The 18,907-nt window shown below is 41.1% G+C and overlaps 1 protein-coding gene across 9 annotated transcripts in view; it reads left to right on the forward strand.

Moving 5' to 3' along the window:
- The first annotated feature begins 17,536 nt into the window (after positions 1-17,536).
- Positions 17,537-18,907, forward strand: part of L3MBTL3 (L3MBTL histone methyl-lysine binding protein 3) — a 121,573-nt gene continuing 120,202 nt past the window's right edge. For 3 of the 9 annotated variants that reach the window (XM_073022463.1, XM_008007081.3, XM_008007083.3), the window contains exon 1: positions 17,537-17,645. The gene's annotated coding sequence lies outside the window, so the exon portion shown is untranslated. The other 6 variants (XM_038000933.2, XM_073022462.1, XM_073022465.1 and 3 more) reach the window with 6 other exon arrangements.

Below are 18,907 nucleotides of genomic sequence, written 5' to 3' on the forward strand. Positions count from 1 at the left end.
TGCCATTATCAGTGTTGGCATTTGCACAGATGATGCACTAATTTCTTTTGTTTTGGAAAACAAACAAGAAACCACTGGCACATTGACATATATCAAGAGTGGCATGAAACTATAGCAGAGGTAATTTTATTCTTAGATCAGTAACAGATACACACTTACTGATGAAAACATTCAAATTTCACTTAAGAATATCCTTGATGGTACAGGAAAAGCTAATAATTTTATTAAATCTTGACTCTTGAGTACCTATCTTCTGAATATTCTGTCTGATGCTACACAAAGTACATAGGAAGCACTTCTGCTGCATACGGAAGGTACTGTGGTCATCTTAAGAAAAAGCACTTGTGTGATTGAGTTGCAAACTCAAATAGCCAAATACTTCATGGAGCACCGTGTTTACCTGAAAGAATGACAAGCAAACCACGGTTAGTCAGAGACTGTTTGGCAAATATTTGTTCAAAAATGAATAAAATAAGCCTGTTACTTGGAAGAAAGGAATGATAGTATGAATTGCAAATGATAAAATTTGAACTTTTAAGTAAAAATTAGAATTTTAGAAAGCTTTTATCTACCACTTTGAGCTCAACAGCTCTCAATACCTAAAAACTTTTCTGTCATAATTGATAGTGATAAAACATACACAATTTTTTGATATCGTAGAATAAAATGTGTTAATATTTGGAAGATATGTAACTCAGTGGATCGGTATTTTCCAGATCTGTAAAAAATCATGCATAGGTAAAAGAACCACTCAAAGTGGAAGGGAACAATAGATTTTAATGTAACAGAGTATGAATAAGAACTTGATAATATATCAGATACTATAACCTTTGAGAAACTACTAGTTGTCAAGTTTTGTGTAATATCAAAGAACATCCACAATTACCTGAAAAGACTCTAACAATACTTCTTTGTTTCCTAGCCTCATATCTGCATGAATATTTCTTTGTATACTTCAACCAGGACAACACAGCACAATAAATTGAACGCAGAGGCAGGTGTAAGTATCCAGATGTATTTTATTAGGGCAGACCTTCAAGTGATTTGCAAAAATATAACAATATACCACTCAACCTTTTTTTTAGTTTGGAAAACCCAATTATTTTTTATAAAAATATGTTATTTGTGTTAACATGTAATGGGTTTGCCATTCTGAAATAAACATTTAAATTTTTTCTGTTTTAATGTCTTTTTTTTTTTTTTTTGAGACAGGGTCTCACTGTGTTGTCCAGGCTGAAGTGCAGTGGCATGACCATGGCTGACTGCAGCCTCAACCTCCCGGGTTCAAGCAGTCCTTTTACTTCAGCCTCCTGAGTAGCTGGGACCATAGGCACATGCCACTATGCCTGGCTAATTTTTAAAAAATTATTTCTAGAGACAGAGTCTCCCTACGTTGCCAAGGCTGATCTCAAAGATCTGGGCTCAAGTGATCCCCCTGCTTTGGTCTCCCAAAGTATTAGGATTACAGGCATAACCCACCACACCCAGACTATTTTAACTTCTTATATGGTAAACATTGGTCAATGCAAACCAAGTGAAAAAAGTTATTTGAATTCCCCATTGGGGTGTAAACTGGTCCTGAGACCAAGAACCATTTGTCTATGCATATATTAACTTTCTTCATATCTATGCTACATCCATATTATTTATGTATATATGTGTGTGTGTGTGTGTGTGTGTGTATATATATATATATTTTTTTTTTACATGGAGTCTCACTCTGTCACCCAGGCTGGAGTGCAGTGGCGCAATCTCAGCTCACTGCAACTTCCACCTCCAGGGTACAAGTGATTCTCCTGCCTCAGCCTCCCAAGTAGTTGGGACTACAGGCATGCACCACCACACCTGGCAAATTTTTGTAGTTTTAGTGGAGACGAGGTTTCTGCCGTGTTGGCCAGGCTCGTCTCGAACTCCTGACCTCAAGTGATCCTCCCATTTTGGCCTTCCAAAGCACTGGGATTATAGGCGTAAGCCACTGCACCAGGCCCATATCCTTTATGTATTATTTTCTTATACAAAACACACTGCATTTACTCTTGCTCCACCTTGCTTTCCTAACTTAACAACACATCTTCAGAATTGACCCATATCAAGACATACAGAGATTCCTTATTCTTTTTATGGCTACATAAATCTCTTTTCAAGAATTTATGTAATTATTTACCTCTTTGCAAGAATTTATGTAATTTTTACACCAATGTCATGCTGATGATTTATTAAAATCATTTTGTTTATACAGACACTGCTACTTTGAATAACTTTGTATCCATATCACGTCAAATGTGTGGTAAGATCTGTAGGACAAAAGTAGAAATGCTAGTCAAAGATTAAGTGCATTTCTAATTTCCATATATGTTGTACAATGTATAAGCTTATAGTTTTTTTTAAGAAAGTAAGGTATGTATTACAGCTCTATACAAATAGGCTACATCAGTGTCATAATCTGTGTTCACATGAATACAGCAGAGTTGAGGGCTGAGTATGTATACAACTCCACAATTTACATGCTGGCAATCAAAAATTAATATTAACTGATTAAAACTTGAAAATATTGAAATGAAAATTAAGTTGGAAAGTCCATTGTAATAGATAAAATGTATTGTTGATTATCCTATATCAATGTGATTTGGGAGAAGGCGTAAGTTTTTGGTATTTGTCTGGGTCATGGTTGAAACAATTTGAAAACTTTTGTAGGAAGGCCTGAAGCAGCTGGCACTGACTGCACTAATGAATAGGAGGCCCCAGCATTTTCAAATTCCGAGTTCACAGTGGCCATCCTTATGAAGGCAAGACTTCAGAGCCAGTGGAGATGGATTCCAGGCAAAGACTGTTAAGGAAAAGCAAAACAAATTCTTGAGTTCTTGCTTAGATGCTGCAGCGAAGTGCTTGTAAGCTCATAAATATGAGATCATTAAGCATCTTTGTGTGCAGGGATGAATTTTTAAAAGAATGTTAACATTTTCAAACAATGTTAAAAATGATAGTCCTCAATTCCCCTCTTCCTGCTCCCAGGGAAACCTCACAAGTTTTCTTGGTGTTTGTTGATTTTTTGGCTCATTGCAGGGTATCCCACATCTTCTATTCTATCTTCACGTATCAACGTACATGCCATCTCCTCCAGAATACCTCACCTGGTTCCTGATATGCAACAACCTTTTTTTTACTTCATGTTCCCATAGGACTCTGTAACTTTATCTACTATAGGATATATAATGATGTCTTATAACCGCCTGCTTATTGACAATATTTCCACTACATATTACATCCTAAAGAGAGTGATGCTATGTGTCTTATTTAATGCTTTATTCTCAGAACCTACTTCAGTACCTGGCATATAGTAGGTACTCAACAAATATTTGTTGAATTAATAAAAAATAGAAGGAGGACAATTTTGGCTAGCATATGGGCTCTAGGAATCTCAACAATTTTAATTTAAAAATCCCACATCTTGGCCGGGTGTGGTGGCTTATGCCTGTAATCCCAGCACTTTGGGAGGCTAAGGCGGGTGGATCATGAGGTCAGGAGTTAGAGACCAGCCTGGCCAACATAGTGAAACCCTGTCTGCACTAAAAATACAAAAAGTAGCCGGATGTGGTAGCACACACCTGTAGTTCCAGCTACTCTGGAGGCTGAGGCGGGAGAATAGCTTAAACCCGGGAGGCGGAGGTTACCGTGAGCCAAGACCATACCATTGCACTCCAGCATGGGTGACAGAATGAGACTCTGTTTCAAAAAGAAAAAAAAAAATCCAAAATCTCTTAGCAACTACTGTAAGCAGCTCTATCTTCACATTATTTGTTTTATTGTTTCATATACAATTTCTAGTAATACTAATACACATAGTATTTCTGGTGTAGATATAGTATGGTTTGATAAAATGTACAATGTTATTTTCTCCTCTGTTTTCTCTACCTTCTCCCATGACCTTGATGCTATTTGCCTTGTTGACTGTCAATGGCACCTTTGGCCTAACAGAAAGAATTAATTCTCCAAGAAGCAATAGGATTAATCACATAAAAAAATTAGTGATCAATAAACTGGTTAATACATGATATAGCCCAGTGATGGCACTATTGGTACTATTAAGGTACTATTTTCTTTTTTTTTCTTTTCTTTTTTTTTTTTTTTTTTTGACTGTATCTCTCTCTGTTGCCCAGGCTGGAGTGCAGGAGTGCAGTGGCATGATCCCGGCTCACTGCAACCTCCACCTCCTGGGTTCAAGTGATTTTCCCACCTCAGCCTCCCGAGTAGCTGGTAATACAGGGTGTGTGCCACCACACCCGGCTAATTTTTATATTTTTAGTAGAGATGGGATTTACAGTTTGAACAAAAATGTATTTCTTTTCCTTGGTTTCAAAACTTTCTTAGGCCAACCAAAGAAAATGGAATTTCAACGTGTGGGTAATTTATCACCATCTCTTAATTATAAAAAAGCTTATGTGTCAGCTTATAATGAGCAGGAAAAAGTGAGGAGGAATTCATGAAAGGAGTAGTCCCCCAACTTTTTTGGCACCGGGGACTGGTTTCGTGGAAGACAGTTTTCCACAGACTGTGGGTCAGGAGGGCAGTGGGGGAGGGTTTTGGGATGGTTCAAGTGCATTACATTTACTGTGCACTTCATGTCTATTATCGTTGCATTGTAATATATAATGAAATAATTATAAAACTCACCATAACGTAGAATCAGGGGAGCTCTGAGCTTGTTTTCTTGCAACTAGATGTGGTCTCATCTGGGGGTGATGGGAAATAGTGACAGATCATCAGGCATTAGATTCTCATAAGAAGCACACAACCTAGAACCCTCACATGTGCAGTTCACAGTAGGGTTCAAGCTTTTATGAGAATTCGGTGCCACCGCTGACCTGACAGGAGGTGGAACTCAGGCAGTAATATGAACAATCGTAGTGGTTGTAAATACAGATGGCGCTTTGCTAGCTCACCTGCCTGCTGGGTCCTGGTTCCTCACAGGCTATAGACTGGGGGTTGGGGACCCCCACACTAAAAACTAGAGCATCAGGAAGCTTCTTCTATGTTCCCTGGCAATTCCTCACTTTTCTGTAAAGCAAAATCCCATTCACTTCTTTGGGAAGACTTCATCTCTCACCCTCTTGTTTTGGTAAGAATTTATTATTCCCTCTTCTGTGAACTCCTTTACTCTTTTCCCATACATGATCCTCCCTTTAGGATTGATCTTGTGTCTTCTAGAAAATGCACTGATTCAGGGTCAACTTTGGGTTTTCTCACACCATCCAGGAGGGCTCTAAACCTCTGAGGAGACCTGGCTGACACCTAGATTGCAACTTTGTGAGGCCCTGAGCAGACGGCCCAGCTTAGTTATGCCCAGAGCTTGGACCTGTAGAAGCTGTAAGATCATAAATGTGCATTAAGTAGCTACCTTTGTGGTAGTTTGCTGCATAGCGATAGGAAACAATATACTGCTTTATTGGGAAGACGTATAGTTTATAAGAAACTGATTCCAGCTAATGTTAGATAGAAAAAAAAAGGTAGAATTTGTTGGATCAAAATTTGATATGTCACAGAATTGAAGGAAATGCTAAACCATCAGGCCTTATGGATAATAGGCACAAAGGTGACTGTGAGGGTGTCACTGAGGAATTTTGAGGATGGGCTTTGAAATAATCCGCCTACATCCACGCTTGTTCCTTATCCCATGAATCAGATTTTTCCTGACAGACTCTAACTGACCTCATTCTCATCACCTGTTTATTCCTTGATGTCCGGAAGCTTGAGAATGGACAGACCCCAAGACCATGTGGAAGGAGGAAGGAAGCCTCCTAAAGGGAAAATGTGATGTTCTTAAAGAAAACAAAGGAGAGGGATTTGAGACAGGCACACAGAAAAGAAAGCCACTTTTCTACTGCATAGGGTTGTCAAGGAAAAACATGAGATAAAGCATGTAAAGTGCTTAGCATGGTTCTTGGCACACAGTAGTCATTCGATACACTTTATAATTATTAAGCGTCAGGGGCCTATGCCTCACCTAGAAAGCAAAAGAAAGACCTCTGTTCTTGAAGATGAAGAGAAAAATCCCAATTTGATAAGGGGGAAAGAATCCCTGACACTCAAAAAGATAGGCTTAAATGCCTGTTGCTACCTAGATGATTTATCATCAAAGGGTTATCAGAGGTTAGAAAAGTATAGATTCCAAAGTGCTATTTGTGCTGATTATTGCTATGTACTCAAAATCAAACCAGCTATGAGATATACTCCTCCAAATTCCAGTGGGCCACAGACAGAAGCCATCTACTGGGGCTGTTTCTCTTCACACAAAACTCTTAATGGTTGGCTCACAGCTTTGATTGTAAGTGGGCTGGATGGTACCTAAGCCCATCCATCCATCCATGCTTAAATCATGGCTTTAAATTTGAAATTTTGGAAAATTAATTCAGATATGAGATGATGGTTATGTTTACTGAGGATCATGAACAGAATCCATAATATCTGTGTGTACTTGGTATTGAGTGATGTAGATGTGTTCTTGAAGTGAGGCTTTCCTTTGATCTTTTTGTTGACGAATGCCATTCACTGGTCAGTACAACCATTCTGAGGAAGAACTGTCTATCAGGTGGTATCATTTGGGGCCCAGAACATCACTGATGGCTGGAGTTCACTTCCATTCCATTCTATTCTACTCCACAAGTATTTATTGAGCTCCCATTATGTGCAATGAACTGTATTAAGTGCTTTGATAGATTAAAAAATGAATAGATAAGACAGAGCTCCTGACCTTAGGGTATTTTATTATCTCAAAAGAGAGACAAACGTTTACAAGGACCAGACACAATACAGAGCAGGATGTGACAAGTGCTAAAATAGACATAGAGACAGAAGAAAGCTTTAAATTTCAAGTGTGCTTACCTGAAATTTTCATATAGAGGTTGAATTTGAGCCCTTTTTAATCATATGCCCACTAGAACAGGGAGCATTTTATCTGTTTTTGTATTCCTAATTCCTAGCACAGTTCCTGGTACTTAATAGATGCCACTAAAGATGAATTTTTAAATTGCTTGAGGTGTGGAAAAATAGACATAAAATTTGCCATTTTAACCATTTTTAAGTGTACAGTTCAGTGGCAGTAAGTACATTCACATTGTTATGCAAACATCATCACCATCTATCTAAGGAACTTTTTACATCTTTCAAAACTGAAAGTCCAGGACCTATTAAACAATAATTCTTCATTCTTCCCTGCTTCCAGCCCCCAGTAAACACCACTGTACTTTCCGTCTTTATAAATTTGACTACTCTTGTTATCACATATAAGTGGAATCATATAGTATTTGTCCTTTTCTGACTGGCCCATTTCACTGAAATGTCGCCAAGGTCCATCCATGTTATAGCATGTGTCAGAGTTTCCTTCCTTTTTAAGGGCAAATAATAAATTTTTCACTGGATATATATATAACTGCAGTTTGTTTATCCATTCGTCCATCAATGGATATCTGGATTGTTCCCATTTTTGGCTATTGTGAATAATGCCACTATGAACATGAATGTACAAATACCTTTTCAAATGAGTTAGAAATTGAGATAGATCAAGAGTGGTCAGAAAGAAGGCATTTCAAGTTCAGGAAATAGCATGAACAAAAGGAAAGAAGAATGACAATGCATTAGGCTTGCCTGGTGTGGCTTACTCATGGATTGGGGCTGCACATGGAAAGGATAATCCGTTCCAGAAGTTGCAGGGCGCTAAGTACCATACCAAGGAGATAAAGTTTTTCTGAAGTTATTAGGAACCATTTAAAAGGGGTTGGAGCAGGTAAGCAACATTATCAACACTATACTTGAAGAATATAATTGTAATGGCAAAGATGTAGTTAGAAATACAGGGTAATAATCTTGGCAGGAGACAAAGTAGGGCAGTGGCAGAGGAAATAGTACCAGGAGGGAGTAGAGTTATTTTTCTTTTGTTTGTTTGTTTGTTTGTTTGAGAGAGGGTCTGGCTCTGTCACCAGGTTGGAGTACAATGGCACGATCTCAGCTCATTGCAACCTACGCCTCTCAAGTCATCCTCCCACCTCAGCCTCCCCAGTAGCTGGGACCACAGGCATGCCCCACCATGCCCAGCTAAATTTTGTTTTGTATTTTTTTTGTACAGACCAGGTTTCACCATGTTGCCCAGGTTGGTCTCGAACTCCTGAGCTCAAGTGATCCACCTACCACAGCCTCCCAAAGTGTTGGAATTACAGTCGTGAGCCATTGTGCCTGGCTGGGAGTAGAGATATTATAGTGGAACTGCTAATAGGATCTGTTGACCAACTGGATGTGGGTGGCAGGAAGAGGAAGTTGTTGTTAAATCAGAGCCTGAGAGCATGGTGACATTACAAACTGAGATGAAGAATGCAGAGGAAAAAGAAGCAGGCAAAAACAATAGCTACCATTTATTGAGCTCTTTTGTGTTAGGTACCTCACACGCATTATCTCACTTAATCTTGATAATGACCTTGTGAAGTATGGATTATTGCACATGGGAAGATACCCTGTTTACATAGAATAAGTTACTGTCTAATATCTAGTAAAGGGGTAGAACTAGGATTCCAACCAGATCTAATGGCAAAGTTCAAACTTGAAAAAAAACAAAAAAAACCACCATACTATTCCATTGTCTTCAAACACATGGAATATCCACGTGGACTCATCTCTCAAAAATTCGGCAATGTAAATTTCAGTTAAATGCTCATGAATAAAAATATAGTCCATCTCTACACAAAGATGACTTAAAGCGATGCTGAGGAAGAACATAAATAAGCTGACTCAGGAGAGACTGTCATGACAGAAGATAAGACCAGAACTTAATTCTGGAAGCACATGTATCTATTGTGTGACAAGAGAAAGTGGGACTGGGTTTGAGGAATAAGAGAAGAGCCAGAATAGTGAATTGACAAAGATGCTGCATGGGAAGGCCATTTCAAAGAAGGGATTAGTCAACACCGTCAAGTGCTTCTAAAATCTTAAATAGGAAATAGACTGTGGCCACTAGATTTGACACTTAGGAAGTCATTGGACAATTTACAGAGAAGAAAGTACATATAGCGGTGTCTGTGGATTGAGGAATGAATAGGAAGTAAGGAAACAAAGAAAGTGAGCGTAAACTTCTTGTTTATGAAGTTTGGCAGCAAAGGAAAGGTGAAATGATGGCACAGTATTTGAAGTGATGCAGATTTGAGGAAAGGTTTTCTTTTTGAGGACCTGGAAGATATTGGCTGTGAGGAAAAAGCTAGTGGAGAATAGTCAACTGAAAATTTGGGGAAAATAATGGAAATTCATGAAGGACTAGAGACAGGCTGTGATCAGGAGCACATTTCAAGGGATAGTGAGGGACGGGGAGAAATAGGAATATTCTTTCCCCAGGAATAGGAGAGAAAGAGAGTTTGCAAGTTGAAAGGAAGAGCTGACAGTTTTTGGTGGGTTTTTTTTGTTTGTTTTGTTTTGTGTTTTGTTTTATAGATAGGGTCTCACTCTGTTGCCCAGGCTGGACAGCAGTGGTGAGATTACAGTTCACAGTAATTAGGAACTCCTGGGCTCAAGCGATCCTCCTGCCTCAGCCTTCTGAGTAGCTAGGATTGCAGGTGTGCACCACCATGCTCAGCCAACTTTATTTTTTTTTTAAAGATGGGGTCCCATGATGTTGCCCAGACTGGTCTTGAACTCATGGCCTCAAGCCACCACACCTGGCTTGAAGTAGTTACATTGGGATAGAGAGGCAACACTGTGAGGCTTTGGGAAGCTCTGGTGTCAAGATTGGTAAACAGCTGGTTGGGCTAAGGAAAAGGGAGTCAAATAGGGTCAAATGAGTAGATTATCTAGCTTTACTTAGAGGGCTCCTCTGAGTTAGGATGGTTTTACTCTACCGTGAAGGCAACCCATTGAAAGAGTGACTGAAACTCAGTATCTTTCACATTGATACATTTTCCGACTTTCCTGAAACTATACAGAGTTGCCTGATTGAGTTTGGATATTTCATAAATCTCCTTAACCTTATTTATAGACCCTTAAGGTAAATAACTCTTGGCTGATTTTATTGATGGCATGCTGATTTTTACCAGTTTTATTTTTCACTGTCACAAATTCTAAGGGCATACATGCAGAAACCCCCAACATACTGGCACTGGGAGAGAACTACTTTCTTGAAGAGACCGTCATAGAAAAGTATGGGGAAATTACTGAGACATGGTGAAATGTTTCAATATTGAATTTCAAAATTTCATTCGTTAAAGACTTCAAACCCATTGAGAAACCTCAGTTTAAAAACCTTTCTATTGATTCTAGTTTCTGAAATAGAACCAGTGCAAGGCATAGCTAGTATAATTTAAAGTAACAGATTGTCTTCTTCTCTTACATTGACTTTCCATTCGGCATTCTACGTGAACAAAGTAATGTTCCAGATTTTTTAAATATATAGTTACATTTACTGTATTTATGTGATAAATTCAATTCTAGATATAGGTATTAGCAATTGGAACCATGCTTCAGTTATCTCCCTTATGAAAGATAACATAGGAATGTTATAACAAATATTTAGTTAAAAACCTGAAAAGGGCTTTGAAAATGTAAAAGTGTAATATAAATGCTAAATAAAGATAATATATTCTGAACAGCAGGCTCCTTTGAAATAGGGCCTATGAATTCCATTAACACTCTCTGTTTACATGCTTTTACGAACTTTTAGGAGGGTGTTGCCCATGAACGTAACTCTGATACAATACCTATGGTCTAGTAACCAGCCAGGAAAAACACAATTCAAAGAGCAGCGTAATAATTCACATAAGAATACTTCTTTAAGTCATTTAATAAGTGTGTTTTGCATGCCTTCTATGTGCAGGTACAATTCTGGGTGCTAGGAGTACACAGGGAAGAAAACGGAAAAAAGCCTGGCCAAGCACCTGAACAGACTTTCTCAAAGGAAGATATGCAAATAGTCAATAGGTACATGAAAAGCTACTCAAAATCACTAATCATTAGAGAAATGCAAATTAAAGCCACCATGAGATATCACTGAACAGCTGTCAGAATGGCCATTCATTAAAAAAAAAAAAAAGATACCAAGTGTTGGCAGTGATGTAGAGGAGCGGGGACCCTTGTACACTGTGAGTGGGAATGTAAATTGATACAGCCATTATGGAAAATAATATGGAGGCTTCTAAAATAAGTATAAATAAAAATACTATACGACTGAGCAATACTTCTGAGTATATATCCAAAGAATTTGAAATCAGCCTGTTGAAGAGATATCTGCACTCCAATGTTTATTGTGGCATCATTCACTATAGCCAAGATAGGGAAACAACTTAAGTGTCTATCAGCCAATGAATGTGTAAAGAAAATGTGGCATATACACGTGATAGAAAACTATTCAGCCTTTAAAAAGAGGGAAATTATGCCATTTGTGACCATACGGGTGAACCCAGAGAATATTAAGCTAAGTGAGAAGAGCTAGACACAGAAAGAGAAACACCAAATATTCTTACTTATATGTGGAAGCTGCAAAAGATTGAACTCATAAAAGGAGAGCATAGAATGGTGGTTACCAGAGGCTGTAGAGTGGCTGGGAATCGGGTCAAGGGGTACGAAGTTCCCGTTAGACAGGAGGAATACATGATAATTATTTGAGATGATGGACATGTTAATTAGCTTGATTCAATCATCCTACATTGTATACATACAGCATCACTTTATACCCCATAAATATATATATAATTATAATTTGTCAATATTAAATAAAAATAAAACAGGAAAAAGTTAAGAAGTTAACATTTATTGCTTGCTAACCAAGTGCCAAGGATTTTTCTTGGATGCATCCATCAAATCCTCATAACAACCTCATGAGCTAGGTAGTGTCAGTATCCCCATTTTACAGATATAGAAACTGAGGCAAGAGAGTTTCAATAACTTGTCCAATATCACACATTAGCAAGTAGTGGAGTTGGGATTTAAACCTTGAAATCCAGCCTGAATGTTCCACTAATGAGAAAAAATGACTGAGTACTGGATTGACTAAATTGACCGTCTAATTTGGTCCTCTCTAATTTTGTAAGGCCAAAGAGAATGAGTCATACACATTGCTTGGGGTCTTTGGTTTTTCTATTCCATTCAAAAAATGCCTCAATTTTCCATAAGTGATGAGGATTTCTTGTTGGGATACCAGTGAAGATAGGAATCCTGCTCTACAAGTAGCTCTTCTGGTAACCACAGAGTGACCAGGCCGCACACAACTGGAATGACATTTGGGAATAAGAGGACATGCAGCGTCCACTGCAGTTCTGGCACCTTTATCTTTTGGGCCTCCTGCCACCTATCTCTGTTTTTCCCTAACTTATGGATTCTACTTATGCACAGTTTCTACTGTTTAATCGCTAATACACCCATGCTTTTTCTCTCTGAGTTGTTTATTAATCATTTTTGTAATGGCTATCAACTAACTTTTATCCCTAGTGTCCCCAGTGTCTTCAGTTAATGTGGCCAAGTGTGAGAATATGATTGGGCATTCATATGGGGAAGCACACTCCCTGTTGACTTACAGGCCACCCCTGCTACTCTACTCAGTCCTTAGATGACATGTCCAATCCTGGACCAATCAGCTGTGGCCAGGAGACCAGGTCAAATGGAAAGAACATTCTAGAACCAGGATCGAAGTGTACTGGGGGCTATTGTCACAGGCATGTTCTGAAGTTTGGCTTGTTCCTTGTAATATTGTTTGTTATATGGCTTCTGAATTTAGGTTTTAAGTGAGTGTGTTATGAAGAATTATAAACTGTCTTTTTCTTTTTAATTTTGAAGTCAGTTGACAATCCCATATTATTCTATTCTTTTGAATATGCCTGCAATATTTCTATCTTATCTTCTTCATATCTAAATGAAATGATAATATATATTCACATCACATCTTTATATATTTAATTTCCTTATGATGTTTAGAATGTGATACATATTATAATCCTTTCCTCACCTGATGAGTACCATACCCCCTTTGCCCCCCTCAGCATTTCAATTACATTTCACTATCACAAACTTTGTGCTGAGTGTTGGATACAGATGTATCACAAGCAAGAGATTGGTATTCAACTGAAAAGACCTATAAGAACATTTCAGTGTTATCTAGAACATTAACAGGAAGACCAAACTCAGCTCTTACAAATATCAATGATAAGAATTTTGGCCAAATCAATGTTAAGATCATTTTTATAGTTGGAAAAACATAGAGCACACAATTACATAGGCTAAAAAAAATCAATAACTTGACTCGCATGTAACAGTAAGGTAATACATTAAAAGGATGATTTCAAGAATTGTTCTTTTAGAAAAATTCTATAGAAAAGATTCAATTTTACCTTAAGACAGACTTGTGACCAATAGCACACATTGTAACATGAGGGACCAGGGTTAGGAAAGCAGTCTGTGGCTATGAAACAGATCAAAACTAACTAGCCATTAGGGAATGAAGCCCATGACCTTCATCTCATTAGTACCAGGCTTAAGCCAAGCTGAATGAGCTATTCATTGATAACATTATGATACCTAACAGATGGATGAGCCTTTACTCTTTACTTAAAAATCCCTTTCTCGGTTCCACATTATTTGAAATAAAATGTGATTATGTTGCTGTTATGTGAGAAGGGGTGGGGAGATACATGGCTTTCAAAGAGACTTCAGAAATCAGACTGAGCGCAGTGGCTCATTCCTGTAATTCCAGCACTTTGCGAGGCTGAGGCAGGAGGATCACTTGAGCTCAGGAGTTTGAGACCACTGGGGCAACATAACAAGATCTCCATCTCTACAAAACATAAAAAACATCAGCCGGGTGTGGTGGCATGCACCTGTAGTCCTAGCTGTTTGGGAGGCTGAGGTGGGAAGATCATTTGAGCGTGGGAGGTCGAGGCTGCAGTGAGCTGTGATTGCACCACTGCACTCCAGCCCAGGTGACAGAGCGAGACACTGTCTCCAAAACAAAACAACAACAAAAACTCCAGGAAGCAGGGCCAATTAAAAGGAGAAAAAAAGGGAAAAAATCAATTACTCTGTTTATTTTGTCTAAGTAGGGAGAGAATTGAAGCTCCTAAAACGTGAGGTGACATGCCTAATGGTTCCCAGTGGTAGTGGCAGAACTGGATTAGAACACCAGTCTCCTGGACTTCACTCCTGGGCACTTTCAATTTGTGAAGGGCTGGCTCATGGAAAACGTAATCCTTGAATTTTTCCAGGACATGAGGGACCTGTCTTATCAATGCAGGACAAGCATAGTGTTAGGAAAAGGGTGTTAAGCGTTTGTTTGTTTGCTTGTTTGTTTGTTTTGAGACAGAGTTTCGCTCTTGTTGCCCAGGTTGGAGTACAATGGTACAATCTTGGCTTACTGCAACTTCTGCCTCCTGGGTTCAAGTGATTCTCCTGCCTCAGTCTCCCAAGTAGCTGGGATTACAGGTGTGCACCACCATGCCCAGATAATTTTCTATCTTTAGTAGAGACGGGGTTTCACCCTGTTGGCTGGGCTGGTCTCAAACTCCTTACCTCAGATGATCCACCTACCTAGGCCTCCTGAAGTGCTGGGATTACAGGCATGAGCCATCACGTCCGGCAGGAGCTAAGGTTTCTAAAATGAAGTTCATGCAGCATCGACATTCCAGGATGGAGTACAGTGAGAAGTTCTGAATGACATCCATGAGGGTGGGGGATGGGGTGATGAGAAGCTTAAAAAATTCTCTGGAGAGCGAGTACAGTGATTGGTTTAAAACATTTTCTATGTAAAATGACTTTAGCTTCAGAATATTTGGGAATATAGTAACCTGCAATCATTTTGGGGTGGACAGGTTTGGGTATAAACAAATAAATATAAAGAAAAATAAAGGAGTGAGCTCATAGCTGAGTATGGGATGTCAGGCAAGTTATAGACCTGAACCTGAAGCATGAATTTGGTATTTACATGTGGCAGGGTGGAGGAGGGTGGAGTGAGAAGGTGGGAGAGTGGTAGAGGATGATGAGATTAAATGATGCCGGAAAGAAGGCATTTATCATGAATCATTAACAAGTGCGTGAATGGCGGAAGGTGGAAGGTATGGCAAAGAAGCCTCTGCTAGTATATTACCATTTAGTGAACAGATGGGAAAGGTCCGGTAAATAGTACACATTTACGTGAAGAATAAAATCATGTTACCTAGCTTCTAATAATGTATTTTGCCTCTGTTTTTGATAGTGGCACCAAAGGATTCTTTGTAGAAAACTTTGACAGCAGCCTTTAAAGTCATTATTCCTATAAGTGAGTACTTTCAAAATCTTTACTATCCTGAACCATATCTTGAGAAAAATTGAGATGAGGTTTCAATAATGATCTCCGGAGGAGAAAGACAGTGTATTGTAGAGAGCCCCAAGTCGTTCTTATTTCTATTAGTGAACCTCTGTCAGTACACTTTCTAGGCAAGCCTTGCTCTTGAAGCACTTTTCTGATTGGTTCATGTTCCCAGACACCTTCTGGGAAGAAGGATGGCATCATGTACCCTGGATGTTTGTCCTTCAAGAATCAGTTTAGCCATCACTTCTACTGGAAAGCCTTTCCTTATTACCACTGGTACTCAGCTGTGTTTGCTCTACATACCTCTGCTATAACATTTATAACATTACTGTAACATAATGCCCATTTTACTACAATGTCTCTCTCACCAGGCTGAATTCCTTGTAGCTGGGGCCTAGTTTTGGTCACCTGTTTATTCCCAGCACCTTGCAGAGCACTTAGCACAGGTAGGCCATTAATACACATTTAGAGACTGTTGAACCAGTATCTCTGAAAACATATGTACAACAGAAATATCATCTAGAAATTTTCTTGAGAGAAGGAATCTAAAATGGATTTTTCAGAAAGGAATCTAAAATTAATTTAGTTTCTTTGGGGGCAAGGTCTTAGTTTTGTACATAGCTCATGCCCTTTCTTTCTTTCTCCTCCTGTAGTTTGCCTTTGGCCATTTCACTGCTTATTATTCAAGGGCTAGAGAGAAAAGGAGAGAAGCTGAAATTCAGATCAGTTAATTAAGCTGTTTGGGAACAGCTCTGAAAAGGGTTGAATGTGGTGGTGGGTGAAATCAATAGCGAACTGGTGGTTTGAGATCATCTATAGCTCTCACTACCCAGTCTTCTCTACTTCACACCCCTCAATCAATGGCTGTTCAACATATGAAGCATTTTATAAGTTCATTCCAGCTTCACAGGATTTGTCCCTTTGTTCTGGAGTACCTGTTAAGGCATATGTCCTGATTTTTGGTTTGGAGAATTTGGTCAGCACACCAACATTAGATATATCGGGTGGTCTGCTTCTATAGGGTAATTTCATGGTCCTAAGGAAAGAATTTAAGAGTTCATTTTCTGAAACTGGTTCAAGAAACATTCCTTAAGTGAAAAAATTCAATCAAGAATAATATTCCCTACATTTTGGAGAAGGATTTTTAATATAGAACTTCCATCTGTGATATATTTAAATTCTAGGCCTCAGGCAGCAGTTTCAGAAAAGGGCCTCCTTTACCCTTTATTAGATGCAAAATAAATAGTCTACTCTGCGGATGGGGACTTCCCCTTACCTCCCCACCCCTGCGAAATCTAAGACATGCTTCCCTCATTCCTAAAATCACACATGCTACTTTTTTTTTTTCACACAGAAATTCTGCTATTGACATCAAAATATTTATTAAAACTTTAATTACTCGAATTATTTTGTAACTACTCCTATTCAGTAGAAAAGAAGCCGGTGAAGCTGTCCAAATGGCGGCCTGCAGTCAATGCGCGGAAAGCCGTCAATACTGAAATGTAATACTCTCTTGATCTAGTTTTGACGGTTTAACAAAGACAGGTTTTGCCATTTAGGACCGCTCAGCCATCTTGACTGAATACGTTAAGAGGGTAGTCCTGGACCTGCTTATTGCCAAGGGACTTTCACAGTGATTTCTAAGTTACTGTAGGAATCTCAGCCTATTACTCGACAGAGGCCTAACATGTTGGAGCTGTCAATAAAGATCCGCACTTTGGAAGCAGAAAGAAGGCACAAGTTTTATATGCACACTTTCTTTATTATGCATTCTTCCAGCCATCAAAGAGGGGAAGATTGTACTCTCCCAAAGCTTACAACTTTGTTACTTTTCATGACCTGTAGCATGTATTTAGCCTTTGGGTAATGTTTGTGCAAGACTAAGGCCCACTCTTTAATGGCTGAATGCATACATTTCGCAGCACGTGGTGGATTCGCTGCTCTGAGAATTGCCTTTAAAAAAAGTAAAGTGAAAAATAGACAAAGAAATCTGGAACCTTAGCAGTGTTTCCTATTTGTTTGGACTGTTCTTGAACCAGCTCTGAGGCGGTGACCGGGCCATTGAAAAGATGCACCTGAAACAGGATCTGCGGGCAGCTGCATTTGCCACCCGGCTTTATTGCTGCTTTCCAGCGGCGAAGGCGCAGCAGCAGTAACAGGGAAGCCAGAGCGAGCCTCCCCGGCAGCGGCGGCGGCGGCGGCGGCGGCGGCGGCACCGGCACCAGCGCAGTTTCCCCTCTCCCCAGCCCTGACTCTACGCGCACATGCGCACTGCGCCCGCAGCCCTGGACCATTTGTCAGGACTACTCGTGAGACGGAGAAAAAAAAAAGAGAAAATTTGGGGGTAAGAAGCGGTTGATCGGATCTAATCTCTAATTAATCTGAAGATTTGTCCGTGCAAAAGCCATTCATTTATTTTTCTGGGTGAGGATGAAAGTTAAGAGCCCTATAGAGGGAAGGAAGCGCACCCTCGTCTTGTGAAACAGATCAGGGGAGGGGAGGGACAGAAGGGGTTTCTCCCCCACTTCTCTGCGCCTCTGGGAAAGAGGAGAAAACTTAATCCCGGGGAAAAAAGTGGGCAAGTGACTCGGAAACGGCTGGAGAGGGAGTCTCTGGGCATCTCACTCTGAAGTAGTGAGTGCGAGTGTGAAAGAGGAACAAAAGAGAGAGAAAAGAGAAAGGAAAAAATGGGGGGAGGAGAGACTTGTATTTTTTTCTTTGCGCGCACACGGGGAAGGGTGTGGGGGGCCGTGCGGAAGGGAGCCGGGGCGAGGCGGCCGCGTCGGGCTCAGGCTGGCGCGCAGGCGGCGGGATGCGTGTGGCCCCCTCCCCCGCGCCCCCCGAGCTTGTCACTTTGGTCGCTTTCGTGACACCGGGCGCGGGGTGGGGGAGCGCGGCGGCGCCGGGCTCCGCCGGGGTGCGTGTCCGGGTGGGCGCCGCGGAGCCGCAGCCCGGGCGGCGAGCGCGGCCGCCGAGGCGGGGGGCGCCGGCGGGGGGCGCGGGGGCGGCCGGGGACGCAGATCGGTGCGGCGGGAGGCGCGAGCCCCGCGCGCCGCCCCTGCGGCCCCCTCCGCCCGTGTGGCCTTTGTGCCGGGCGCGCACCGGAGAGCGAGCGAGCGGGCGGGCGAGCGCGAGAAGTACAAGTACGGGAGACCGAGGCAGTGGGAAAAGAGGCCGGGCCACTTTCTCCCCTCTCGGGCTGCGGAGAATGGACTGGTTGAATGTGCAGGCGCGTCTCCCCGGCGTGTGCTGTGTGTGTGCGCGGCGGAAAGGCCTGCCCGACTCCCACCGCGCACACGCACACTCACACGCACGCACACACACGGACCCGCGGCGGGGCTCGGCGGCCGAGAGTTTGCGTGGCTTCCTCGCCGCCTCCTTCTTCCCGACCGAGTGTGTGAGAATTTCATATAGATCAGCTCCAATTTCCGCCATTTTGGGAAAGTTGCACAAAAATAAACCCTCCGGTTTATTTCTGCCCGAGGCAGGAAAGTGCTTTGGGAAGCGAGGCGGCGCGGGCCCGCGGCGGCCGTCCGCGCGGGAGAGGGCGCGGGCCGCGGGCCGGGCCGAGAGCCCGCGCCGTCGCGGCGTTCGCCCCGCGCCGTG

Source organism: Chlorocebus sabaeus, chromosome 13, assembly GCF_047675955.1.
Source record: "Chlorocebus sabaeus isolate Y175 chromosome 13, mChlSab1.0.hap1, whole genome shotgun sequence".
Lineage (NCBI taxonomy): Eukaryota > Metazoa > Chordata > Mammalia > Primates > Cercopithecidae > Chlorocebus > Chlorocebus sabaeus.